Source organism: Ornithodoros turicata, chromosome 10 (genome assembly GCF_037126465.1).
Source record: "Ornithodoros turicata isolate Travis chromosome 10, ASM3712646v1, whole genome shotgun sequence".
Taxonomy (NCBI): domain Eukaryota; kingdom Metazoa; phylum Arthropoda; class Arachnida; order Ixodida; family Argasidae; genus Ornithodoros; species Ornithodoros turicata.
The window spans coordinates 3,205,720-3,233,612 of NC_088210.1; the positions used below are offsets into that span (position 1 = coordinate 3,205,720).

General features: G+C 48.7%; 2 long non-coding RNA genes and 1 other non-coding gene across 3 annotated transcripts; 2 read left to right on the top strand and 1 right to left on the bottom strand.

The window, feature by feature from the left end:
• The first annotated feature begins 17,135 nt into the window (after positions 1-17,135).
• Positions 17,136-17,820, top strand: LOC135370143 (uncharacterized). Its single transcript, XR_010415228.1, has 3 exons — positions 17,136-17,278; positions 17,417-17,538; positions 17,629-17,820. It is a non-coding gene; the product is annotated as an uncharacterized LOC135370143 (long non-coding RNA).
• A 33-nt stretch (positions 17,821-17,853) lies between these two features.
• Positions 17,854-18,360, top strand: LOC135370144 (uncharacterized). The gene is made up of 3 exons (XR_010415229.1): positions 17,854-17,984; positions 18,063-18,220; positions 18,281-18,360. It is a non-coding gene; the product is annotated as an uncharacterized LOC135370144 (long non-coding RNA).
• A 4,431-nt stretch (positions 18,361-22,791) lies between these two features.
• Trnak-cuu (transfer RNA lysine (anticodon CUU)) lies at positions 22,792-22,864 on the bottom strand. The gene has a single exon. It is a non-coding gene; the product is annotated as a tRNA-Lys (tRNA).
• Between the last annotated feature and the right edge of the window lie 5,029 nt (positions 22,865-27,893).

The window sequence follows — 27,893 nt, forward strand, 5'->3', positions numbered from 1 at the left end:
TGGGAATTCGCACTGCCTTCCTGCCAACAACAAACAGGAGAACGCGAGAGAAGTGAAGAAGTTGGCCCAGGAAGACCAGGAAGAAGAGTCGGCGTGGAAATCCCCAGTTACGGGAAGAAGTTGGCCCAGGAGGATCTAGGAACAGAGGAAGTACCAACCGACGGAGTGAGTGGACTGAACCAGTGTGGTGCCTGGGGATGACTTGGACCACGGTAGCATGGCGTGTCGCGGCGCGGGGCCAGTGGACCAGAGGGGGAAGAGTGAAGTCGGCCTGAGATTCGTACTGACTGCGCTGTGAACTGGACAGCTGTTGACTAGGGATGTGCGCGTTGATGGTATCACATGTTTAGGTGTTGGCATGACTTTACGATATGCAGTATTAAAAAAAAATGTGTGTGTGTGTGTGTTCTTGATTGACTGTTCCGGAAGGAAGCAGCCTCCGGGGATGAAATGTAAGTTGTGTGTATGTTATGATATGGTGTATGTTGTGAATTATAAAAGCCGTTGCTTTGCCTGTTAAACGTCCCCCTGGCTGTGGGTTCGCGGCTCCCCAACCATCTCTCCTTTCTGTTTTCATCTCTTTTCCGGCTATACTAACCCTTGTACATATACTTTCACTATCCTTAGCTGTATCTTTTCTCTATGAGACCCAGGCCTGCGATACCTTGTGTGGTGCGGGCCTGGGCCTCCCTTCTCTCTCCTCTATTCTCTTCCCTGAAAGTAATGCCTTCCTGCCAGGCCGCAGTCTAGCTCCTATTGCCCACGACGTCATATGCCAGTATCACTCAGCTGTTTCAAGAGGGCATGACATCGTTATGCATTGGATCCCAGCTCCTGTAGGCATTCCTGGAAATGTAGCTGTCTATGCTTTGGCTGTAAGGACACACCTGAAAACGAGCAAGACCCCTGTATACTTCACGGCGTCGGACGCGAAGAGAATGCTTCGTAACATACGTCACGACGCCTGCAGACGTACATGGTTGGTTGATGCGGAGTCCAGCTTGCAGTTGGTCCGAATTTATGCTTCTGTCTTCCGAGTCGCGGGCCATTGAGTCAGTGGTGCACCGCCTCCGACTAGACGTCCCTCGCAGCCGTGTCCTGTTATTCAAGATGGGGAAGGTAAACTCGCCGAACTGCCTCACGTGTAATGTAGTGGAGAACATATATTAATTAACTCCTCCAGATACAATGTTCAACGTAATGACCCCAGTCTGAGCCGCCTTAGAAAGACTGGACCATCGTCCTCTAGACTTAGTGAAGCTTCTCGGGGAATGGCCGAGAGATCTTCGACAGCGTGTGACAGCTGCAGGGAGAGGAGAAATTGACCGCAAAACCCGCATTATCAATTATTTTGTATGTTCGCACATTTTTTACTAGAGCGCAAAAAGGCTCTGTGGTTTCGGTTCTTGCGGGGTAGGCCCCTAAGGGTTATGCTCTACATCTTTGCAATTACGCAGTCAACGTATTTTAGCTAATTATAATGATTAATCGCAAACGTTAATTAGCGGCTGTGCTATTTGTTGATAAGCCGCCACCTTTGAACTGGTCGCGTCAGGAATAGATATATTCAACGACTTTTGCGAAGAAGAAAGTCAATCGCGGACTTAATCAAATTTATTCAGTCTTACTTCACGTACCCTGTATACAAGGTGTCCCAGCTGAATGTGACCATTTTTTTTAAATATATCCCTTTTTCCGAGATCAAATCAATTGCAATATAGCGTATGCTGAAGGGCATTCCCTGGAAGGGCATTAGCAGACTCCCAAGGCAATGTCTTAATTAACTTTAAATAATTAACTTTTTAATTATAAAACCTATGAAGTTCTTCTAATGAGAACATCCTATCTCTTCGGTCACGATACAAAACCCGTTTTCAGAACAAAAATCCGTTCGATAGATCGTCAGAAAAGAAATCGTGTAGGAACACCTCGTTTTTGGTTATTTTGTTCATTGTGCACCTTCGATAAAGCGTCTTTCGTTCACCCCCAGTGAGAGAGTGAAAGAGCACAGTGCCCCCTCATACCTCGAAAACAAATGTATCGGGTGACTCCATCGGAGCTGTCCTTACCTTGAGCTGCATTTTCTGTTTTCTTTTAATCTTTTTCCAGGACGCAAGAGGGGATAGTGTGCGCTTTCATCCTCTCGTGTTGGGGACGAAGGAAAGACGCGACTCTAGAGATGCGCAATGAATAAAACAAAGAAGAAAATGTTTTTTTTTTAGATGTCCTTTAAAAATCATGGTCACATTTAGCTGAGACACCCCGTATATGACAATAAGCACGCATGGCATTTCTAACGTATTCATTATTTGGCTATTAGAACGAGTTAACCCGTAAGGACGTTACGGCCTTGCACAATGCTGCATGAGGACGAGAAATTTGGCGAGTTATAGAATAAAGGAAGTTTAAGCCACATGTCCGAAAGTAGCAGAGTGGCTACAGTGCTCGGTTCCTGTGTATTAGGTCCGGCAATCGAATCCCCTCCCGTACAATACTTTACCGGCCTCGGTGGCTCAGTCGGCAGCGTGTTCGCCTTCTGATCGCGGGTTCGAACCCGGTCGAGGACGGCAGTAACTTGGTGGCAGGGTACAAGTTGCTTAGACACGCCGTCTTCCGCGAGGGACGTTAAATACGGGGTGCCGTGTGATGAGCTTTCATCGCACGTTAAAGAACCCTCAACGTTAAAGAGCAATTCACAGACCGACCGCTGTGGCGTCGCTCATGATCTCAGTTGTCTCGCGACGTCAACCCCCCATTATTAATATTGTCGTCGTCGTCTGTTTCCAAAACAAGGCATTCCACGTGATTCTCCTCCTGCTATATTATTGGCTCAGAGTGCAACGTCTCGTTCCCGTTGACGTCTTAACAACAGTCAACAAAAAAAGCGTACTGCCGTTAAAAGCGACATGGGAATACCAAAAGTGGCAGGTATCGTTCCTGGCGCTCGTTATCGCCTTCTACCGCTACTCCTCTATCGACACCGTCGCTAGCGCTGGACAGCGGCTCGGAATAGGGCCGCTTTCCGACACCTTCCGACAAGTCACCGTTTCTCTTTACTTGGACGTAGGGGGCGCTGTGAGAGAGAGCTTACCCTGCACACCGTTGAAGCTGCATGCTGACGAAATCGTTACAGCGGCTTATCACTTCTTTGGTCCGTGTGTGACCCACATAGAATGAATAACCCTTAGACTCATCGACTCAGCTCTGTGTGGCTGGTGTTCCGCTCTGATGCCAATACAGTATCGACTCAGCCGCCGACTCAGGCAGTGTCACGCGTGGAATTCCTTCTCGCTCTGGTGAAGAAGGCTCCTGGTGGCTGTATACGATCTTTTCAGCACCAGGATGAGTCAGATTTTGAGCTGAAAGCTATGTCTCTCCAGGGGGCTGCAACCCTGAAAGGTTTGGCCTCTGTAGATGTAAATGGTGTTGCCATTCCTTTGGTTTCTTTGGAAACCAACCTCACCGTAGTTACGGTGTCTAAGGCACCGGTTGGTGTGGATAACGCGCACATTGTTTCAGTGCTGGGCCAGTATGGCACAGTAAAGGACATTGTCCGCGAGACATACGATCATCCGGAACTCAATTTCATAGAGACCGGCAACCGCCGTGTGATTATGGAAATGAAGTCCCCGGTGCCAAACTTCATCCGCGTTAGGGGTAGGCGACTTATATTTCGCTACCCAGGCATGCGGAGAACTTGTTTTAGGTGTGGGCAGTCCGGACATTTTAAAAAGTCCTGCTCGGTCCCTGTGTGCACTAGGTGTGGGGAGGTAGGTCATGCTACCTGTGAGAAACCCTGCCGTAGGTGTGGGGGAGACCATGCTGCTAAGTCATGCTCGGTGAAAACCTGGGCGTCCCGTGTGGTGGGCATTCCAAATGTCTCGGAGACCGGTGGCGCTGGGTCTGCACCAGCAGAGAGTGCGCCTTCTGCGGTTGTAGTGTCGGAGGTCGCGGGTTCTGTGGCATTGGAGCCTGCAGCTGTTGTCGCTCCTAACACAGTGGATGGGGTGGAGGCAGGGATGTCCTCCGTAGTTTCCGTGCCGCTTCCGAGCGACTCAAGTGAGGATGAGTGTGACCATGACAACTGTGATGCAGTCGTCATAGTAGGGGGCAAGAAGGTGCCTCGGAGAGAGCCTGCTGTAGATGATGGTCGCTGGTTTCCGAGCGACGTATCTCTTTCGAGTGACGACGAAGCGTGGGGTAAAAATGATGGTGACATTGACATGGAGGCACAGGCGTCAGCTGTTGTCTCAGAGGAAGCAACATTCGTGTAATGGTAGTTTTTGTGAGGGCATTATTTCAAATTATGGCACTTTCTCTGGCTACGCTGAATTGTAGGGGTTTTTCTCGCTGTACTAAGCAACTTTTAGTATTACAGTGGGCTTGTAGTCATTCCATTCATATTCTTTTGCTGCAGGAAATTCATTTTCTTTCAGCAAGGGCTGTCAGGAATTTAGAGGCGAACCATCATGTTAGGGTGTTTTTTAGTCATGGCTCACCTCGTCGGTCAGGAGTTTGCATTATAATTTTTCCATCTTGTCGCGGCGTGGTAAAGTGGTTTGATCGCGATTGGGATGAAAGCGTTATTTCGGTTGAGTTGGACCTAGCGGGCAGAGTTCTCAGAATTGTGAACTTGTACGCTCCGGTCCGCCGGGGTGACCGTACGGAATTTTTTAGGGGACTCGATTATTTCATGGTGGGTAACTCAAACCTTGTGATTGCGGGGGACTTTAATTGCACTATTGACGGTCATGGGAGTGGAAGCAGGCCTGTAAACCAGGGCCTGATGCAATTAGTTGGCGGCCTAGGACTCATAGATGCATTTTCGCACATAAATCCTGGAGTTTCCCAGAACACGTGGTGCAATGCTCAGGGTGCACATAGCCGACTTGACCGTTTGAACGTTTCTCCTTGTTTGGGTAGCCATGTTTTGAAATGTGATGTGCTTCCCTCTGGAGATCTTTCTGACCATGAGGGTGTGCGTCTCTCGCTCACTGAGTTGCGAGGTTCTCGCTCCGGATCCGGCTGTTGGAGGCTTTGTGCCGAGCTACTGCGAGACACAGAAATTCGTAACGACGTCAAAGCGTTCCTTGTTGATCGCTGCGCTGACAGTTTAGTCTCACCGGAACGGTGGGAAGAGACCAAATTAGGAGCCGCGAGACTTTTTCGTCAATGGAGAGCTAGGCGTGCAAGGGAGAGCCTGGAGGAATTTGTGCACCTCCGGCAAGTGCTGTCTATTTTGCGCCATCCTGGGTCGCGAGGCCCAGGCAATGATCAAGCAATACAGGACGTGCTAGGGAGTCTAGCCTCTCTGAGGTTACGTTTCTGGGACCAGTTTGCGGCAGCACAGACTGTCGAGCGCTGGTCGTGAGAAGCATATTGCTCTCGCCTTTTGCTTGGCCGTTACCTCCGTCGGCCTCCCAGTGTGATCGAGCAACTTGTTGCAACCGACGGTTCGGTTCAGGAGCACCCTGATGGAGTTCGATCACTGCTGCGTGATCATTTTATGGCGCTTTTTGACTCCGTGCAGCCTGCCGACGTCGAGGGTCGAGCGTTTTTGCCGGACGCACGACGTGTCGAGCTCAGCGCAGCTCCGTTCTCTGTGGACGAATATACTGCTGCCGTCAAAGCTCTTCACACAGGAAAGTCTCCCGATGGCCTCCCAGCTGAATTTTATAAATGCTTCTGGTCCACTCTTCGGAGGCCTTTGACAGTCCTGTTGAATCAGTGCTTGGCACGACGTCTCCTCTGTCCGTCCATGCGTGAGAGCATTGTCACCTTGTTGTGCAAGGATGCTTCCAAAAAACAAGACTCAAATGCCTATCGTCCTGTTTCATGGCTTAATACTGACTACAAAATTTTATCAAAAGCGATTTTGCAACGGATCTCTCCAGTCCTTGGTACAGTCATTCCTCCTTTCCAGGCCTGTGCTGTCCTTGAGCGGTCCATCACGCTTCATACGCAGGCTTTAAGAGACGCCTTGTACTGGGCACATAGTCGGCGGCGACCTTGTGTTTTAGTGTCGTTTGACCAAAGGAAGGCCTTTGATCGTGTGCTTCACGAATACATGTACCGTGTGTTGGAGGCGAGTGGGTTTGCTCGCGAGATCATATCGTGGTTCCGAGCACTGTATGCTGGTGCGTCAGCTTCCATTGGTGTCAATGGGGGTACCTCTGCTAACTTCCCCATAAAGGTGGGTGTCCGCCAGGGCTGCCCCCTGTCACCGGCACTGTATGCCCTAGTGTTTGGCCCGCTTTTAGAGTCCCTCGCATCCTCGGTTGCATCCCGGATGCTTGCCCTTCCGGGCACATCTGCGTTACCGCTTTTTGCGTATGCAGACGACCTGTCTCTCATCCTGACCGACGAGGAAGCTATCGGGAATGTTCTCCAGGCAATTGAAAGCTACGGTAGGGCTTCTAATGCACAGATCAATAGAGATAAAAGCGCACTACTTTTCGTCAACCTCATCCCGTCGTGCTCCGCACCCTTTGGTATTCCTGTGAAGAATGCCGTGCGCGTTCTTGGGTATGATTTCCTGCCTTCAGGAATATCTCCCAGTACCTGGACACGTGTCCATATGCGTAGTATTCCTGTGCTCCGGAACTTGAAGGAGCTCGTACTCCCCATTACCTGCAGAGCGCGCCTTGCTGCGTCTTGGTTTCTGAGTAAATATTGGTATTTAGCCAATATCTCCATCCCTCCGCGGACTACTTTTCAGGCCGCTACACGTGCGGCGTTTCAGTTTATCTGGGGCGGTTCTGTAGAATGGGTATCAAGAGGTCGTATGTATCGGCCTTGCGTAGATGGCGGCCTTTTGGTGCCCGATTTCAAAGTGAAGTGCCTTGCCTTAGGTCTGCGCGCGATCTTTCAGGGTCTCCTAGAGCAGCGGCATCCTGCTCAGGGTCTACTAACTTTTCTGTTAGGACCCGACATTCGTTTTTTTTCTGACCTGACACACACTCGCCCGCGCTCAGAGTGCGTGGCTCCCCACCTGAAGGCATACGTTGTGGCAATGCGCAGCCTGCGAGCTTCTTTCCCTGATGATGACATAACATCATGGCCTGTGCGGCGCCTTTACATGGCACTTCTTGCGCTTAATCGGCCACCCCCGAACTCGACGCCTATTCAGCGCCACATAGCGTGGCGTACGACCACTGCTGGCTGGCTGGACGCCCGTCGGGCCAGTCTTCAGTGGCGCTTAGCGCATGACGTCTTGCCGCTGCGTGAGCGTTTTTCCCGTTTTGGTATAACGTCACCCGGCTGTTCCATCTGCGAGTACAGGGAGTCAGCAGAACATGCTTTCAGTTTATGTTTGTTGCCGGGTGCCCTGTGGCATCGTGTAGCAGGCCTCTATAGCCTGACAGATGTTGCGTGGAGCACAGTTCGTGGTCTGTACCCCCTCCCTGTCTCGCAGCGGGATAGGCGGCATTTTGTGAGGCAGAGTAACCCAGATAACCCAGCTGTCGACTGTCGCCTGGGCCTACCATTGCCTGTTCCGCGCGTTCATCGTAAACAATTGGCTTTATTAATTACTGTGATCAACTTTCAAATTTGGATCCGTCATTGCCGACTGGCTTTCGGTGGCCCAGATTTCGGAGACGCAGCTATATTTCAGGCTGTCAGGGCAGGGCTTCGTAGCCACATTGTCCGTGAGCAAGCACTGTATGGTTTTGTGGAGTGCTCTCGCCGCTGGCTGACGTCTACTCGTCTTTTCCGCCACGTTCAGGGTGAGTGGCAAATCATGTTCTAGCCAGCTCGCCAGGACCGTACTGCACTCTGTAGCGGCTCTCCCGTGTTTGGATTGTTAGCTTGGTATGGTCAGTACGAAAAGCAAACTCTCCTAGAGAGTGTTGTTATCCAGCTTGTAGGACTGTAACGTAAAGTTAGTGTCTGTCCAAAGGGGACTACCTCCATAGGTGGCTCTCCTGCTTGATGACAATACACACCTAAGATCCTAAGCTCTCCTGTTATCTTGCTTGATGACAATACACACCTAAGCTCTCCTGCTTGATGACAATACACTAAGATCTAATCTACAACCAAATAACTTTCCAAATTTGGATACGCCGGTGCGCGCTAGCCTTCGGTGGCCCCGACTGCGGGAGTTTAGGTCTCTTTCAGGCAGTTCGTAGTGGACTGCAGGCGCTGATCACCAGGGAGCATGCAGTGCTCGGCCCAGCCGAGTGCTCCCGTCGCTGGCTTTGCTCCACTCGCATCTTCCGCTATGATCAGGGTGAGTGGCACATTCTCTTCTAGCTAGTTTGCTAGACTTGTACTGTCCTCCGTCGCGACTCTCCCGTATATCATGGATCGTTCGCATGGTATGGCCCGTACAAACAGCAATCTCTTTTAGCAGCGTTGTGATCCTCGATCCTCGATCGAGATCCTGGAGATCCTCGATCTCCATTTTTCTGCGCTCGTGATTTCAACATTTTCATAGAATTTTTGACGGACGAAGGGATTCATCTCCAGCGATATGTGTGACTCTGGAGACAAATACTTCACATTTTCATGTGCCGTTGTTGGCCTGTTTGCTGACTGAAGACAGGATTTGCTGACGATACCAGCGACCTTGAACTAGAGGAACGAGATAAATACTCCAAGGCACAGGATGCGGCACCAGCTGCAATCTGAAGCACAATGTGCTGGAAAAGATATGACCCAGAAGCAATCACAAGTTCGTAAAAAACGAAAGGTGCGCTTGCACGGTCATCACCTTGATGGTCCCCCAAGAGCACGCACGTATTCGTCTCGATCGCTGGCAGTTCCCCTGGTCAATGAACCCATGACAAGAGATAGGACATTTAAACTAAGAAACGTACTCCACTTTGTAAGCATCCCTGGTCTCTCAGTTGAACAAACAAAGAACAAGCTGTGCCATACTCAGGCTGAGATTCGTTTCGATCAGTCTATTTGAAGGTTCCAAGAACCCACAACTTATGGTTGGACGAGTAAATGATTTCGTCTGGAGGTCAGTGCCCCGCTCGACAATATCTCCTAACGGAACCGGACCCGGTGAAGCTCAATAATGTCATTTTCGCTACATCACAAATCTCTGTGCTAGACTTCGAGATTTATACGGGCAACAACACTGGATGGAGACTCAAAAAGAGAACGAACTCTTTGGGGCCATTGTCGAACTCCTTCCGGGGAAAACCAGGGTTTGCCGCGTCAATTGCGACTTGCTTATGTGCCCTCTAAATCGCAGTCGTCTTCTCGACTTTCGTAACCGCCATGACCTGTAGTACCCAATCGGAAGGAGGGGGGTATGTTTATACAGAAAAAAAGGGAAGGAAAGGTTAGCCAGGCAAAGAGCCGGCTTGCTATTCCGAAAAAAAAGGAAGAAAGGGAGAAGGGGAAAACGAAAAAGAAAAGGAAGGAGAAAGAGAAAACAAGAAGGGGAATCAAAAAAAAGAAAGGAACAAAAAGAAACGAAAGGAAAAAGAAAGAGAGAAAGAAGAGAATAAACACTAGCACAACGTTACATGCAGTTCACGAGTCCTGAGACTCGGAGAAAACCGAGGAGAGCGGCAGTGACAGCCCACTGGTTGGGGTGCAAGACGGGGCCAAGAAGAGCGGCCAACGAAAAGTCGTTACAGGCTATCTGGAGCAGACGGCAGCAGAGGGTGTCCCATGCTGGTACCCGATCGGGTTACACACAGTTCTTCCTCGAAATTTGATATGTCGTTTTCTAGGATTTTCATTTTGTTTTGTTTTGGTCTAGTTAAGTTCGATACTTTGAGCAAGGATCAAGTGATTTCATCGAAAATCTTTCTGTAATTTTTTCTCAGGTCTGAGGAGGTAGTGAGGGGACCCGCCGTATAGGCTTCAGAACCCCCAAGTGTCGCATCATCTACGGGGTCAGCTCAGCTACCTCCCTCAACGAGCAGTAGCAAAAGCTAAAAGCTTGTGTAGCAAAAGCTAAAATGACTTCGTGGATATAGGATCCTTTAGAACTAACGCACGGACAGTATTTAGTGTCATTCTTTTGTTAGGATTCACTGCCGCTACTTCAAACTATAAGGGCTTGAGATCTGGGCGGAAACGGCTTTGCGTGAAAGAGGAGGCATAACAGTTAAACCTAGACATCGTCTGTTTGCAGTAGGCGCACTTTACAAATATTGCTGATGTTCGCAAGTTCGAAAGGTGCACCCGATGGTGCACAGGCTTTGGCTCGCAAAGAGCACGCGGTGGTACCAATTGTTTGTCGCAGGCTTTCCGCGGAGCGAGTAAGAAGTATTCGAGGGACGATGATGGGACTGTAGTTACTGTTGATATCGACGTTGGGAGGAAAGTATGTAGAATAGTTTGTGTTTACGCACCAGTTGATAACGGACCAAGGAATGAATTTTTCCGCAGCTTAGATGTGTCTGTTTTGGGGGCAAGTAATATTTTAATCGCTGGAGACTGCGACTGTGTTTTTTAAATGAACCATTTGATGTGCTTTTGGGGAGTCTCCAATCTCAGGCATCGAAAGGGAAGGAACTTAGGCGTGCTTACTGCTTCTTATCTTAAGGTCGGAGCAAAGTTCACGGGAATGGTAATGAATTTACATTTCACGCCTGATCTGATCGTTTTTACATATCGACCGCCTGGGGCCCTGTTCTGGTCAAAGTAGTGGACCTCGATTACTTTGTGTCTCGCCTATCATTGGTTGTTACGCGAAGAAGGCGTGAAGAATAGGGATGTAGGCCACGCGTCCTCAACCAATGGTCGAGCCCTTGATCCTGCAATCTTCGCGCTCTATCGGAGTGCCCATATCATAGCGAGGCCCGCCCCTTCGGCGTGTTCTCGCCGAATGCGGAAGGTTGTAGGTTGTGTCATAAAAGAGAAATTTGTGCCGACGTGTGATACGTGCGCGTCGAGTGCATGGCCTACAACGTGGAGCCACTTGACTCGCAACGTGGTGTGACTGCCAACGTGGCGAAACTCGCAATCTTTCGCAAAATATGCACATGAACACACACGCAGAGAACGGAATATCACCACATCACATTAATTGTAATACACGTTTACACATATGCGCCACACTTTTTCCTCCTTTTGCCATGTCGTACCTTTTGCCCCTATCGCGTGTGTTTATTTGAGTATAGCACATAGCGCCCCCACGTCGTAGGAAAGTGCGACCTTCCTACTGTTTATGCGCTTGAGGCACCGGTGGACCGTGGTTAGCGGCTAGGTAAGTAGGTAGGATAAATAAGGGCGGAGCGTGTTCTGGTAGCTCTGCCAGGTGCCGGCTCTAAAGCGAAACGCGCCGCCTCCAAAATATTGTCGCCACCGTCGCAGCTGATCTGAAGATTTCTGATTGTCTGCGCATCATACGTGTAAATATTTGGATGCTCATTGGTCTCCGAGAGCTGGCGTCAGTTTCCTTCGAGCTGATTGGGCGACAGTAGTTTTGGAAGCGCGAGTATCCGAACGGTCGGTCTCTGCAACACATCTTGAAGCAAGGACCAAGCTCTTGCCCCAACACTCTTCAAAATGAACTTCACCGCATAGCACGCTCCTAGCCAACCATCATCTCAAATGATATCTGCCCTGTTATGTTGAAAACGGGAGGCGTACGCCTTTTCTGTGACAATTAGGAACTGCATAAGTGTCACAGAAAAGGCGTACGCCAACCGTTTTCAACAAATCTAATCATAACGATATCATTTGACATTACGGTTGGCTAGGAGCGTGCTATGCGGTGAAGTTCATCTTTAAGAGTGAAGGACAAAACATATGCGTACGTGCACATCACAACTACTACTTGGTGATTCGACGGCCACTGAAAGACACAAGCTGACCGCAGCTATAATCACTTTTTTGAGGGACATCGATCTCATTCTGAGCCTCTAGTAGGCGGCACCGGGCTTTTCCCCCAATCCACTTCTTCTTCTTCTTTTTTTGTCTGCGTTTAGTAGTTCAGGAGTCTGTGGGTGATTTTCGTTCACACAGGACACGTGGACGCTCTAAACTGTTATTATAAGATTGGTACTGGCGTGTTTTCTTAGCTTTTCTCTAGTCAATGACGTATTTTTTAGGATAAGGTCGAGCCGTTTATTTTTAATGAATTAAAGTTTGGTGCGTCTCGAACGTGTGCTGCTATCTCGATAGAGTGTCGCGCACTGAAAAATTTGCGAATTCAGGCTCAATACAAATCGACGGATAGTCCTGGAATTCTACAAAAATGGTCATTGACGAGGGAAAAGCAAGGAGAACACGCCAGTACTTCTGTTTTGGCGACAATTTACGCTGTTTCTGAGCGCTGTGCGAACAAACGTTCTCTATTGTCTTGCGCAGAAGTGATTCCCCCTACTGGCTGGAACGTGTAACTGGACAGTTTGTTATCACAGTGTTTGCGCAGCGTGTTATCCATTCTCTCAGAATCATCTGACACTGTTAGTATCTTGATTTAGCATAACAGTTGTGGACCAATTTCAAGATGAAGATTTGTTGATTGACTTGAAACATTGTTCATGCACACATACAAGAAACCAAAAACTCACTACACGACAGAACGCAGAACAAACTAGACGTCGCGCGTGACTCCACTCTTTTACTGGAATAGCACAAGTGAGTCGAAATACGGCTCGAAGGTATTAACATCTGCACAAAGAAAAAAAGAGGAAACGGTAGGCATGCCACACAGGCAACAGCTGCGATACGCAACTCAAAGTACAAATGACAGAGAGGTGGCACAAAGCAATTTCTGTACTCGCGAGCAAGCTGTCCTTGTAGATGCCCTCGAAGGCACACATTTTCGACTTGACTCACGTTCACATACATGCGTACACAAAGCACAGCTGTCCGCAAATCTAGCCCCTCTTATCACTTTCTTGGGTTTGAGATGTCCCCCTACATGAAGTTCGGATCGGTGATCCAAAAGCGTCAGATATATTCGGAGCTTCTCAACCCGTGGCTCCGCTCCAGGTTGTTGCCGATAGAACTGTGGGAGCTGCAGGTGACAGTGTGTGAGCGGTGTTGTCGTCCAGGGGTGCATCCATGACGATGGTTGCCCAACAAGGTGGAGCTGCCCTACCTGCGTGACTTCCAGAGCAACAGTCATAGGTTACTGTAGATACGGTGCTTTGCAATGAGGTCAATGAGCCAGAGGAAAGGGTCCTGGCACCTGCGAGGGCCATTCTAGCCAATCTAGGTGCTCCTGAAACAGGGCCCTCGGTGTTCCCTTCCTCATGACCTCATGCTTCACCGTAGCCCACATGCTCTCAATTCGCTGGGTGTTATTTCCCGGCTAACGAAGTGTACACTGTGATTCAACGGAGTGTGACTGAGGGACTTGTGAGAACCGTCGCTGTCGTGTAGGCAGGGCACCTACTTGTATGTCCTTCACTCGTCGTTGGCGTCCGAGAGCCTGGGAGCAACGTAGCGGCAGATCAGGCGCGCGAGCGTTCCCGTGTCCCTCTTGGCGACGATGACCGTCCGCAGCTCACGTGTCATGGACGACACCATGCCAACAACCCATGGTCCTCTGTCGTGTCGGTCCCCGTAGTTCCGTGAGCGGGGTAGGCTGTCGCCGCTAACGGCGCGCCCTCGGTTTGCCTGGCGGTGTCGCTCGCGAAAAAAAGATATCGTTCGCCTGCACTTCCTGGCCGGGGCCCCCATCCGGGGACGCGAGGCCAGCTCCGTCGAGGCAGGCTGACGAACGTAGTGCATCCAATCAGCCACGGCCTCCTGGTAGAGCACCATCGTTGGAGCTGCTAGGTGGATGATGAACTTTGGCCATGCCGTATAGCAACCACGGGACGGCCATCCTCGGGGGGGGGGGGGTGATGCAGGAGGAAGGTGCGGTCAGCCTACTCTGAAGTAGCGGCTCGGTTCACCCAGGAGAGGAAGAGGGGGAGGGGAAAGAAGGAGGGGAGAGCAAACCCTCTTGCTCTGGGATCTGGGTGGTTCAGGACGACTACCCACCACAGAAGACACGCGAGCATCCCTCAGTAGTCTTCATTTGGGATGCTCCCTGTACCACGGTAACCGCCAGGATTATTGGCAGTTACTCCATCACGCCGCCCTCGACAGCTTTACACTCGGCCTGTCGGGGTCTGCGGAGAAGATATTGGGTGAACTTCACTTCGCGCGTTTCAAATACATAGTACTTATTCTGTGGATCAGACCACAGGGTAGGAGCTGACTTAATTCCGTGGACCAGAGCGCAAAATTACCCATCCCGCTATCCCGTTCAGCATAACATCATAGCAGTTTGACGTCGTATAGACTTCCCCTTTGCTCATTGCTGTTCCCCTTTGCGTGTAGCAGCTGGCTTCGGTGCACGTGCTAGCAGAAGCCCGCTTACTGCGCTTTTGTTGTGCCCTGCGATGCAAGAAGCAGGAACTTTCACTTCGTTCCATGAGTTCAGCTCAGCAATAGCTAAGTATGGGCGTACAGTGTACGCTGAATATTGTATCAGTAAGTCACGTACAATCCATATACCTATAGCGAGGAAAAGAAGGCATCGTGCGCCCCATCAAGGAAGAACTGTGCTACTACGGCCTAACGTACCGCTGTAAACATGGTGGCCGGGGGCATCAGTTTGAGTCAACGAGGATTTCGCGGCCAAACCAAACGTAAGCGTGAAAAAAGGCAAAAAATCCGGAATCTTTCAATGTGCGCGTCAGTTCACAGTCAACCCATATGCAACCCGTACTCAACCGTGCTGTTCGCTTTCATTCTGTTTTCAGTTGTTGAATATCACTTGCAGCAGAATGTCCGATGTTGCGGTACGTCATCCTATCTGCCCGTGATTTTAAGATGAGGTACCTTTCGTAGCTTTTTTACAGCGATAGCTGTAAAGTGGAGGTGTAAATGGAGGGGATTCTGGAGTTGGCAGAAGAAGTTGGTCTATGGAAGCGAAGTTGAAGTTACCGCTGCAGAAGCGCCTGCGGAATTACTTCTACAACAGTGGAAAACGGTACTGCTGAGGGATCTTCACAATACCACAAGTGCAACGAAATCAGAGAAGGTCAATGGCTCTACTTTGGATGCAATCGCAACAGAAGTGCGGGAAACATCATGGATGTACTAGTCACTGAGGATAAACAGCATAGTTAGCCTCTTTTATCAGGACTGTGACATGAAAAGGGCATATGAGAACTTTCCTGGGGTTGTTTTTGTCGATGCCATACACAAAACGAATGGCAGAAGGATGCCTTTATACATTGTTGCTGTCGAGCATTCTAATGGTGAGAGTGAGATTGTCGCACGTGTGGTCTGTGCAACTGAAGAAGCCACGCTGCAGGCACTATCCGAAATGCTTGCAACGCATTGTGGATCAGTGACACAAACAGAAGTGATCATGACCAACAATGACTCTATCGAAAGAAAGGTACCCAAAAGTGTGTTCCCTTCTGCTGTACAAGTCATATGCCTGTGCCATGCGCTCCGAACATTCCAGAGGGAGATCACAACAGACACGATGGAAATCACCAGCTTGAAGCATACATGTCTGCTCGAAATTCTGCAGCGGCTGCAAAGCCAGAGAGTGAGTACCAGGCTCTTCACCTTGTACAGCAGAAGGGAACACACAGAATAGGATACAGGGCGCAACAAAGTTCACGCATATTTTGAATCAAACTGGCACCTAATACGCAATGAGTGAGTGGAAGGATTGAAGCATCAGGCTGAGACCTTGGGCGACTCTACAAATAACCGTGTTAAGGCAATCACCAAAAAAATAATAATGCAATGAGAGAAACAGCCAAAGTAGCCAAGGGTGCGAGACTATGTTTTCGCTATGGTAACGATACCGAAAATTTGTAATCGCACCAATAAGAGTCGTCCCGTTAGAAGAAGACGAAGTTGTTCGTCCCCAAATGTTTTGTTACTGTATGGTGGCTAGAATATGTACCTGGTGTGAAGAGCGACCGCCATTCCCCATTACAGCATGCGAGCCTCGCTTGGAAGACGACCGCTTGGTGCGCTGACAGTCATAGCGATGCTAAGATAAAGCCATAAAGCGACGCTGCTATTTGTATACGTTGTTGTCGTGACAGGTTTGTCGACTGTTTTAGCTTCTCTTTGCCGTACTCGTGCTTGTGCAAGACGAGGACGGTGCATTCGACGCCTAAGGCGGGCAGACGGTGCTCGACATGAACGAAGCAAGTAAGAAATACCGAGCAAGGCACTGTTTTGTGACTGGTTGCTCAAGTGGATACCGATCTGCAAAGGAAAAGCGTGCGTTGTTTTCGGTGCCAAAAGACAGCGGGCTATTTGTCGAATGGCAGAGAAATATACCTCGCAAAGACAAGAAACTGGAGGCCAATTCTGTGGTATGTGAACTACACTTTGACGAGCGTTTCATCGATAGGCATTACGCAGGACGTGTTGTGATAAACGGAGAAGTTGTGCAAATGGGGAGGGAACGTCTCCGGCTCAAACCAGATGCCGTGCCAACGATTTTTCCAAATTGTCCCTTCTACCTCTCTAAGAAGCTTCCACAAAAGCGTAAGGAACGCAACTCAGAGGGCTGTGATAAACAACAGCCCTGCAAAAGGCAACGCACCGATAACACTGTTGACGTCGCCGCTGTGCCCTCAGTGCTTTTGAACAGAGAGAACTACGATGAAACGGATGTGCCTGACGAAACAAGTAACCGAACGTCAGTGAACGTTGAAGTAGCTGCATTAAAACTTCCATCTGGTGTATGGATGCGACACAATTTTGGCGAAACCACTGTGCTCTCCACCTCCGTGTTGGACAAAGCAGGTAACGATCTTCTAACCGAGAAGCTCCTTATCATCAAAACAAGCTCTCCTGAGAAGACTATACAGTGCGCGAGGTATATGAAAGGGAAGCTTCATGACAATTGTGACATACAGACCATAGAAGAGCTGCAAAGTCTTCTCAACACGACAGATGAACTAACGCTTTGCATTGGATGCGGTGCAGTAGATGAGTTTGTCCCTGTCAATGTCAACAACTCAACCATTGTGAGTGTCAGAGACGGTCAAGCAATCAGCAAGAAATGCAGTCGGATTGTTGGAGAAAAAGGTAAGATTCACCTGCCACTGAGTTGTTCCTCTGCCACATATAAGGCACGTAAAATTACACGTTGCTATTGCTTACAGGAAGTGCGTGTCTTCATTGCAAGTATGCAAGAAAGTTCCTGTTCACACAAAGGTGCAAAGCAAGAGGAAAAGTTGCACGTGAAGGCGTCACTCTTAAGATGATGAGGCAGCGCCTTATGCGTAGGGACAAGAAAGTACGCCAGCTGAAAGAGGATATATCCGTTCTGCATGCAAACACAGCTGCAACTGAGGTTTCGGTGCTTGAGAGCAAGGTAAAGCATTCACATGAATAGTAACATGAAAGCAATGTGCACTTGAAAGCTCTGTGAATATTGTGTTGTGTAACATTGTGCAAAGCAGTTAGACATGCAAAAAGAGCATGTAAGCATAGCCCACATAATTCTTTTCAGATTAAAGACCTACCTCCCAAGCAGCAACTGGCAGTCAAACACTGCTTTCAGTCAGCTCAGCGGAAGTCCAACAAAGGGATGCCATACACAAAGGACTGGGTTCTTGAATGTATTATCATGAGGTAACAACCACATCATTTCCATGTTTTGTAATAGCGTCAGGAGTAGAAGAATTAGCGATCTTCATTTTCATTTCTCATTTTTTGCTCCAGGATGAAGAGTCCTAGATTATACGAGCACCTTCGACGACATAAAATCCTGTGCCTTCCTAGCCCCACAACACTGCGTAGCTACTTGAAAAACTATAAAAGTGGATTTGGGTTCAACCCAAACTTATTCTCTGCCCTTGCAAAAAAGACTGCCACAATGCAGGAATTTGAATGCCATGGTGGGATCGTTTTGGATGAAATGAAGCCGTCCGAGAACATCACTGTGACGTCATCAGGAAAACTGGATGGTTTTGTTGACCTGGGTCAGTTCACAACTGAAAAGGACAAAGCTGTTCCAGCTGACCACGGTTTAGTACTGCTTTTCCAACCATTTTCAGGGAAGTGGACACAGATAGTCGGTGAGTGATGACACCTGATAATGGTTTTACACATTTGAGCCACAAGGGATCACACCCCCTTTCTAATCATTATTACAGGAGTCTTTGCATCATCAGGAAATGTGAAGGAAAATATCCTATCGAAGATCATTATTGATGCTATCCTACAGTGTGAGCAGGCAGGCCTGAAGGTTGACTATCTCTGTTGTGACGGGGCAGCCTGGAATCGGAGCATGTGGAAACGATTCGGCATTAAGGTAGGTTTGCGTGATACTCTAGCGCGGCTCTGGAATTAACCTGGTGTTAATTCCTCGCAGGCTACATCCAGCGACATCAAGTGCTGCGCTCCTCACCCCGTCGACTTGAACAGGTTCCTTTATTTTGTGTCGGATTTCCCACACCTGCTCAACTGTGGTTTTGATACACCACATGGAAGGGTATGCTCTTTTCTGTCTCCACAAAAGCTTAGGGTTCTCCCGACCATTATTACTTTGTCGCCATATGGAGTGAAGCATTGTTTTCATTCTCTGTTTTGGGCGCTTGGGTCTTGCACACAGGTAATTAAAGAGCACATCCAGGCTGCCTGGAAGGCCGATTCCAACGTTCTGACACTGAGGGCAATGCCTCATGTTTCACACTCAGTGCTATTCCCAAATGCATTTGAAAAGATGCGGGTAAACTTGGCTTTTCGCTTGTTCAGCGAAGAGGTGCTGCGGGGCCTTGCTCTGTACAGGCAAACTATTGAAAAACAGTATGGCAGCTGTGAAGCCACAGAGAACTTTATCAAGCGCGTTAACAGACTCATCAAGGTCATGACGTCAAGGTGCAGTAGTGATGCTCTGAGGTAAATTCCCATTGCAAATGAGATGTCCCAAGAAGGCTTGGCATTCAGGATCTTTTTCTTTATTATTATTGTCAACTTGCTTTCACTGCCATAGGAGCAATATACTAATAACCCTCTTTGTTTTCTTGTTTTCTTAGATTCCGCTCTTCGGAGGCAGCTTACATAGAGGAGTTCCTGAGCTTCTTGAACGTCTGGGAGCAACATGCAAAAAGTGGCGGGTTCCTGAGCAAGAGTACTGCGGAAGGACTGAGAGTCACCCTCAAGAGCACTACAAGCCTTCTGGAATACTTATCATCTCATGGCTATCGCTATCTGATGACCGCAAGACTCAGCCAGGACAGTTTGGAACGTGTTTTTGGCATAATCAGACAGACATTTGGACCGAATGATCATCCAACACCAACACAGTTTTTAGTAGCAACAAACTGTTTCAGTTTTTATAACTTGGCAAAATCTCCTGTTGGATGTGCAGTTTCAGAGGGGATTGTGTCATCCCTTCTAAGCACCGCAGAAGGAGCTTCATCAACTGGAGAGCTGGATGCTCTCATGGATGCCGGAGACTTGGACTGTGTGCAACAAAGGATGGACTCTGACCACATGTCCTGTGTTCAACAGAAGAGTGACTCGCGCTTGATATACTATGTTGCAGGGTATACAGCAAGGAAATCTCTTGCCACTCTTAACTGTGCGGAATGTTCCGCTTCTTGTTTGAGGGATTCTCCTGTAAGGGACCCCCTCCATCCTTCCAGCTTTACGCAAGCCATTGACCGTGGAGGCCTTTTATATGTTACGGAAAGGTTTTACAAACTCATCGAGTATCTCGAAGGGGCTTTCACTAATGTCTTTAGTTTGCATGAGCTAAACTCCGAGAGTGTACTGGATGTGCTCAATTGTATAAGGGGGCACATTCCAGCAGTGGGATGCGAGATTCATCAAGTGTCGCTAACTCAGAAAATAACGAAGTTCTATATCATAACGAGGCTGACCTTCTATGCAAAAGGTGTAAATCAAACGCGGAAGGAAAAGAGGGCAAGGCTGAGGTTATCTAAACAAAGCCGCCTTTTATAAGCTATCTTCTTTGTGCCCAGTGCTTTGCAATGTTCACTTGTATTTGCTCTTCATGGATTTTAGTTTGTGAAGGTACACTTCCCGAGATTCATGTACATACGTTAGCATTCTTGCTCAGCTGTGATGCTTTTTTTATGGGTTTGCCTCACGAAGTGGAAGCGTTTTCAGAATAAAAGTACCTGTAGTATGACAATGTCTTTCTAGTGAATTTTTGGTGGCTAAAGACCTAAAATGCCATCTAATATAGCTTGACGACAAACTGAAAAGAAAAGGAACACCCGCGCTTTGAAACTGTGAGCAATGAAACTAACGTGATATCCTAATATGATTAATTTCAGTCAGTGGGAGTACATAATTCACGAAACAGACTATGCCATTTAAAATGGGATGTACAAACGCATTATAGTCCGTGTTCTCGTTTTATTCCAAACCCCACCCTGGTTTTCATGTACAGCGAAGCTGCTGCGAACTGGCATCGCTACTCCGTGCAGCGCCATCTGTCGGTTTCTTCCGGGGATAGCTCGCGCCGGCGCCCGCGAACGTCACACCAGGTACATATTCTAGCCACCATAGTTACTGCATGTGCTCGGTCTTTCAGTAGCCATAATGGATGCCATGCAATCACAGGCGAAACGCGTTCGATGACACAGCAAATATATTCCCAGTATGTTCGTCTCGGGGAGGGGGTGGGTGAGGGTGTTTTGTAAGCGGTGTGTGGCACCCAGTTTTGCAGCTTTTATGGCTTTTTTTGCCTATCTTGCAGACAATTTGGAGGAGTGGTCGGATTCACAAAGAGCTCGTGCGACGGAATCTGTCGTAACTCCGTCGTACGGGAAAGTTACGACGAAGTGTAGATTCACGAAAGGCGCGCGTCGCAAAATCTTCGCAGCTTACGGCGGAATCCTGCGAGAGCTCCCGAGCAGTCTTACGAAGAAAGATGACGGCGTTATTTGGCAGCGGTGGATTTGGTGACGGGAAACAAAGACTCCGTAATACGCGCCAACGCATTGCACTTTGCCACAGAACCTTCGAGACCATCCCCCGAAGTGACATTGAGGCACTTTTTAGCTTGGTAACCTTTAACAAATGCTTCAACTTTGTGCTCCGTAAAATCGGGTCGCAGGGATTTTTCAAGCATCCCTACAGCCCGCTAAGACACCCCCAACACCCCTCCAAATTGTCTGCAAGAAAGGCAAAAGAAGCCATAAAAGCTGCAAAACTGAGTGCCACACACCGCTTACAAAACACCCTCACCCACCCCCTCCCAGAGACGAACATACTGGGAATATATTTGCTGTGTCATCGAACGCGTTTCGCCTGTGATTGCATGGCATCCATTACGGCTACCGAAAGACCGAGAGCACGTGCAGTAACAAAACATTTGGGGACGAACAACTTGGTCTTCTTCTAATGGGACGACTCTTATTGGTGTGATTACAAATTTTCGTCATCGTTACCATAGCGAAAACATAGTCTCGCACCCTTTGGCTGTTTCTCTCCGAGGTGCACGTGACAGGAAGCGAGACACTTCCTCTTCCTCGTCAAAGGGGGTACCCACGCGCATCGCAGGCTACGACGTCTTAGCGCATCTTAGCGTAACTTACGATCGCGTGTGTGAATCCGACCCTGTTCTGTTGCAACTTGCAATCGCGTGATATCAGCGGCGATGGGGGTTTCGTGGCGAGGCGAGGCATTGTGTTTCACCTCCTATATGCGCCTGACGCACGTTGAACTTGGAATACAATGCTGGGCAGTTTCAGTAGCTCCATTATATTGCTCCATCCAACCGACGCAGCTTTGAAATCGTTCAAATAATACGAAGACATAGATTGGATTGGATTGCCTTTCCTTTCGTGTTTAGTGTTCCTCATGTGATACCCCAAGCGGATCCTGCCTAACCCCCTCTGACTTTCAGAGGGGATCCAGTTTAACCCGCAAGGCTCTGGCGAAACCCACTCTGACTTCGGAGTGAACACAATAGGAGATATGCAAAATGCGACGCGCCATCTCACGGTAACACCGGTAACAGTTGTAACTAGGGCGGCCATATTGGTGGAGTCGAGAAACGCGCGCGTTAGGCTGCTCCTGTGCTGCATGTATCGTCCTGTACGTGCACATACACTGCGGGATCTACCTTTTTTTTACACAAGAATGCCCACGCACTGCTGCGTTCCATTGTGTAAACAACGTGGAACCAAAGACAGCGACGGGAACAAAGTTGGTATTACTCACTTTACTCTGTTCAGTGTGAATGGCAGTAACCCTAGAAGCGGCCGCGAAACGCAGTGAATGGTACGCACTCAGTATACCACAGGCTCTTTTTAAGTGATGAGCGTGGTGTACGTTGATAATACCGAACGTGATGAAACAGAAAAACAGCTAGTACTTGTGTTACGTGCAGTCAGAATCAGTGCCCCATCAGAATAAGTTCAGAATCAGTGCCCCATCTTGTATACCGGAAATATGACTAATTATTGATTTATTATGAATCAGTGATCCCAAAAATATAAAAATTATGGCTCGCTTTCGAATATTTCGCCGAATAAACGGAAACGCCCAATAAACGGAACGTGGAAACTTGATTTTAGACGCGCACTATATCTACGTCGTGCTCAGGCGCACCCCATGTATTTCCTATGGATCGCTCGCGGAGGGGCACGACCGGTTGTGGCAACCGCATCGCAGTCTGATAGCGACATCGGAGGGAATCGGTCGGGACCGTGGGGGCGTTCCCCGATGGATTTAAAAACCGGGCGAAAAGGGAAGAGGGGCAGTTGATTTGCTGGATGCAAGCTGTTGAAGGTAAAATAAACCTGTATGTGTTCTGATTGAATCTGTTGTGCTGCTTGTTCCTTCGCGCACGGAACGAACGGGCTGACGCCCCGAGGTTGTGGGAACCTAGGTTTCCACAACTGGCGCCCAACGTGGGGCTCGAACCCACGACCCCGAGATTAAGAGTCTCGTGCTCTACCGACTGAGCTAGCCGGGCCGGTCCGCCCCTCCTCAACCACTTTGGTCTCCGACCAAAGCAACCTGCAGGATGCGTTGGATTAGAACCTCCTCCGAAATTCCCATACTCGTCTGATAGGCGGTAAGGTCGTCCAGGAAATCGGCAACAGACTTCCTATCGGTGCAACCTGAGAAGGTAAGCACCGGTAACTTGAGTCGTAGAGGCGCTTGTGCCTGCGGCGGCGAAACCGACCCGGCATCCAGGCGTTGAACCACCAACGAGCACAACTCCGTCATGCGTGACAGGATTTCTGCTGTTGCAATGGCGTCAGACTGCGGCACTGCAGGTACCTCAGTCGACGTAGCTTGGAACGAAGGCACGGCATGTGCCTCCTTGCCCTCGGCTGGTCGTTTCGGCTCCGATGGCGCCGAGGCGTTGGAGTGCAGCCTTTCTTCCGAACGGGCACACTCCCGTCCAGGGACCACGGGTCCGCTACGGAGGTGGTACCTGTGTAGCGGCGGTGAACGCTGCATCCGCTCCGGGACACAGGTAGCGGGCGAGAGCTGTGAAAACTCAAAAACAAACAGAAAAACACACGCAAGAACACAAACACAAAAAAAACTAACAGCAAAAAACTCTAGCTACTACAATAAACTACTCAACTACGCAAAAAAAACTAGTACAACCAAACAGTGCAGAGTGTTCCCCGCCACGGAACAGACGAGCCCGAACCCCACCTCGCCTATGGCACCTCAAGGTGCCTGCCCTGTGTCGAAAGGGATGAGGCGAACCTGAACCTGAACCAGAGCTTTTCGCTGAGTCGGGACCCTCCCGACCACCCATCCCACCCCAGACGGCGCAGGCACCTCTCTCCACTGAAGACATCCTACTTGACCTCCACGAGGACCTGATGTCTGTGTAAGCTAAAAGGAGGGGGAGTGTGGCAACCGCATCGCAGTCTGATAGCGACACCGGAGCGAACCGGTCGGGACCGTGGGGGCGTTCCCCAATGGATTTAAAAACCGGGCGAAAAGTGAACATGGGCAGTTGAGGATGCAAGCTGTTGGAGGTAAAATAAACCTGTATGTGTTCTGATTGAATCTGTTGTGCTGCTTGTTCCTTCGCGCACGGAACGAACGGGCTGACGCCCCGAGGTTGTGGGAACGTAGGTTTCCACACGGTTTTGAGCGGCGGAGGAACACACTTCCGCTAGCGACCGCAGGGTGTCCATCCGCCGCGCCGTTGCTCGGCTGTGCTCGGCTCGACTCGTAGCAGCTCGTGCAAGCTTTTTTTTTTCGTACGTTGTTGGGAGAGGGCATTGTTATGGAGGCGGGGTGGGGGTGGGGGGGTTGGCTGCGGGATGAGGGGAGACCTTGGCAAGAGGGAAAACGAGGGGAGCCCGTTTGTTGTGACATGTGACGGAGCTCGCGCCGTGTAATGTGACAGCTGGAAAAGACCAGACTTTTGTTCACTTCACTTCGGGGATGCCATAACAGCATCAAAGCTGGCGTTATGAATGTGATGTCGACAAGCACAGTTCAATTACTAAAGTGCAAATACGTGCAACCAATGCAAATAATAAATTAAATAACACGCGACTGGAACTCCGCTAGATTCCGTTTCATGATTATTTTCACGATTATTTCTCGATTATCTGGCATTCTAGGTTTCCGACGTCATGATTGCCAGGCCTTCCGCGTTTTCGCATTTTGGGATTTTTTTTCTGCAGTTTGAGCCTTCAGCCTTTTGATGACTCGGCCTTGTTATTAGCGTTCTTTTGATAGTGGCCAGCCATAGTGATTCCCAAGCGTGTTCTTGCGCTGCAGCGGCTGCGCTTGATTATTGAAGGGGGGGGGGTTAAGGGCGTGCTGGCACGCCGTTGTTCATTTTGAGAGGCGTACGAGTGGTCACAAAGCACTGAAATGCAACTTTGCATATTTGTGCATATTTTACCAGTTTTTGTTGCATATTTTGCGAACTTGATACCGACTTGGGGTTCCGTGACATTTGATCGAACGCCGTTCGATCGAAGGACGTTTGACAGGAGGCTGGACACTTGGTCGAACGCCGTTTAATCGAAGGCGTTTGATGGAACATGCACCACTTGATCGACGCCGTTTGCTCGGAAGACGCAACGAGGGCGCAGTTCCCCATGTCGAGTAAGGGGGTGTAGGAAAAAATGTCCCCGGAAAAATTGCCACCTGAAAAAAAACGTCAAATTTCCCAACCCCTCTGGCAGCATTATAGCGCAAAACAATGTACCGACTTTGATTTGATCGTACCAGAGAACGTATTTAACATTAAATTACGTACCTACAGACGCGGGTGGAATAGAGTCAGTTACAAGAGTGAATAAAGGATATTATTCTCAATAGGCACGAAACAACGGTGAAGCGAATAGAAAGAAATGCCGCCCATTATATTTCTTCCGCAATTCCATATTTATTGACGTACCTCCTGGTCCGAACGTGTTCGGCTGACGTTAAAATCGTATTGTTCGTCCAATGCCGCGAAGAAATTGCTCCGGGCTCTTCTCTCCCAATGCATACAAATATTCAGAAGCCGCATTTGCAGATCCACAGTCGTCAGTTTTACACGCTTTTTCAGCAGTGTTCCTATTGCGTCTTGATGAATTAAAGCGGACTTGTGTAAGTATCGATGAAAGTATCTCTTGTGCAAATATCTCCGTGTAGATGCGACAGCAAGAGAATCATTAGACTGTAATTGTGAATAGACTTAGCTTCAACTTACTCCTTCGAACATGTTGACCCTTACTTGTTAGCACAGAATAAGCATAAGCAATGACAGGCAATACAGGCATAATAATGATAAGCAATGTCCTCGTCTTTCCCGTACACAAATATTGCAGTATGCTATCACACCAACAAGCACAACTTGTTGCAATTGTTCAACACCCCGATTTTTTATTTTGGGGAAACTCCTGGTAGCCCCTCCACACGGGGCATTTCTTCCGGGGACATACAGCATATAATGACAGGATGCTCAGTAAACGTGTAGCAACAAACTGCCGTCTAAGTACCATCGTGCGATCGATCAACACCCTTATGTTGGTTTTTGGGGAGAACTCCAAGTAGCCTCTCCGCAGGGGACATTTTTTCCGGCTCCCCCAGTAAGGTCGTCGATGCCAGGGTGAATCAGAGGCCTTTCTGCGTTGTTTCTTCTGAACACCGAGAAAAAGGGATTACGGAGGTCTTTCAACCTGGCTTTCGTCACTCATTTCCGCTTGACGTGCAGCTTTTCTTGGAATTTTGAGAACTTTAGCGCGGTAGCAGATCATATCCTCCAAACGGCCATTTCCACCGACGTCCCAATTGAACCAAAAGCTCATTTCCTTCAAAAAATATTCGGAGGTTCTGGGCTTTCGGTTGATCTGGGCATGCGAGTAGCAGTGACCCATATCCCCCAAATGATCTTTTCATCCAAGCGCCGAGAACCACCGAAAGCGGGATACTTCAAAGGACACGCGTCCAGTCTTGGGTAAGTTACTTTTCAAAAGTAACTGAGTTACAGTTACAGTTTATCTGCCAAAAATAGTAACTAAGTTACAGTTATAGTTACTTTCTTGGTCGAGTAACTAGTTACAGTTACTGAGCGAAAGTAACTTAGTTACATTACAGTGACTTTTATAAAAATGACAATGGGAGGCTGATAAAACATACATTTATTTATGTTTACTGAAGTGCAATAAAAGTTGTCTTGCACTTAACCAGAAGCAGTATAAGTTAATGTGCGGTTATCCGACACGGAAAAATACGACATGTGCATGTGACCTGGCGCATCGCTGTGAAAAAGAAGAGCACGGTGACACGCACGCGTTTCTTAGCGTGTAGACAGAGAGAGACATGCACTAGAACAAGGAACACGCCTCAAGATGCTTGTTCAGGTTTGAAGTTGACGTCCTGTTTGCCGAGTACGTCTTATTCCATAGCTTGCACTTTATTATTCTCGTCCTTCCATGATAAAAACTCGGAAGGTTGCTTCATAGAGCGGCCACGGAACCTTACGGTAGCAGCAACCGGAGCAGGATTAGCCATTGCACTGGTCGGAGCACAAGTGAGTTTCCCTTTGTGCATAATCATTCCCTTGTCCATATCCACAGAAGGCAAACTAGGGCAGTGACACTATTACTCACACATGACTCACTCCGACCGTTGAGGGTCACTAACTTCAACTAATTTCTGTTCGCAAAACTGGAATTCCCTGCTTGGTCAGGACCCAAGGCAGGAGGCTCATACCGATTACCGAGAAAAGGAAGGAAGACACTTTTAGGGGGAAGTAGGGGAAGGTAGAGTAAAGAAATAAAAAGGAACGACATTTATTCGAGTAATTAGTTACATTTTGCAGTTACTTTCACATAAATAGTAACTAGTTACAGTTAAAAGCTACTTCTCTGGAAATGTAACTAGTTACTGTAACTTGTTACCCCCAAAAGTAACTAGTTACAGTTACAAGTTAAAAGTAACTTAGTTACTACCCAAGACTGCACGCGTCCACCGTTTAACATGGAGAGGAGGAAGGGTGAGCGGTTCTCAATTATGCGGGAATGCGATGTACAGCTCGAGGCAGAGTTAACTGGAACGCCACTTCGACTGGCGGAGCTAAACTCGGGGAGAGAGCTACCCTAGCGGCTCTTATGAGAAATAAAGGCAAACAGTGTTCCGACTGTCCCACTGTTGCTGTGGAGGTGTAAGTCTTGCCCTGAGCTATTGACTCGGCATTGCCCTTAGCTGTGGTTATCGTCGCAATGTTTTTTTTTTTATGTTTGCGGCGACTATGTGAAGGTGTATGCCGGCTGATATCGCACGGATACGATGCCTTTATCTCATTGATACACGCGAAAGTGGTCGCGTTGGCTCAGTGGGGCATTTTCAGATTTGTGATAAAACAAATGAAGATGCACAGGGTCTAGTGGAAAATTTATTGGAGTTGCTGTCCACCTTTGCGCGTATCAATGAGATAACAGCATCGTATCCGCGTGATATCGGCCAGCATACACCTTTGCATAATCGTCTCAAACCCAAACAAACATCGCGATGATAACCACCGT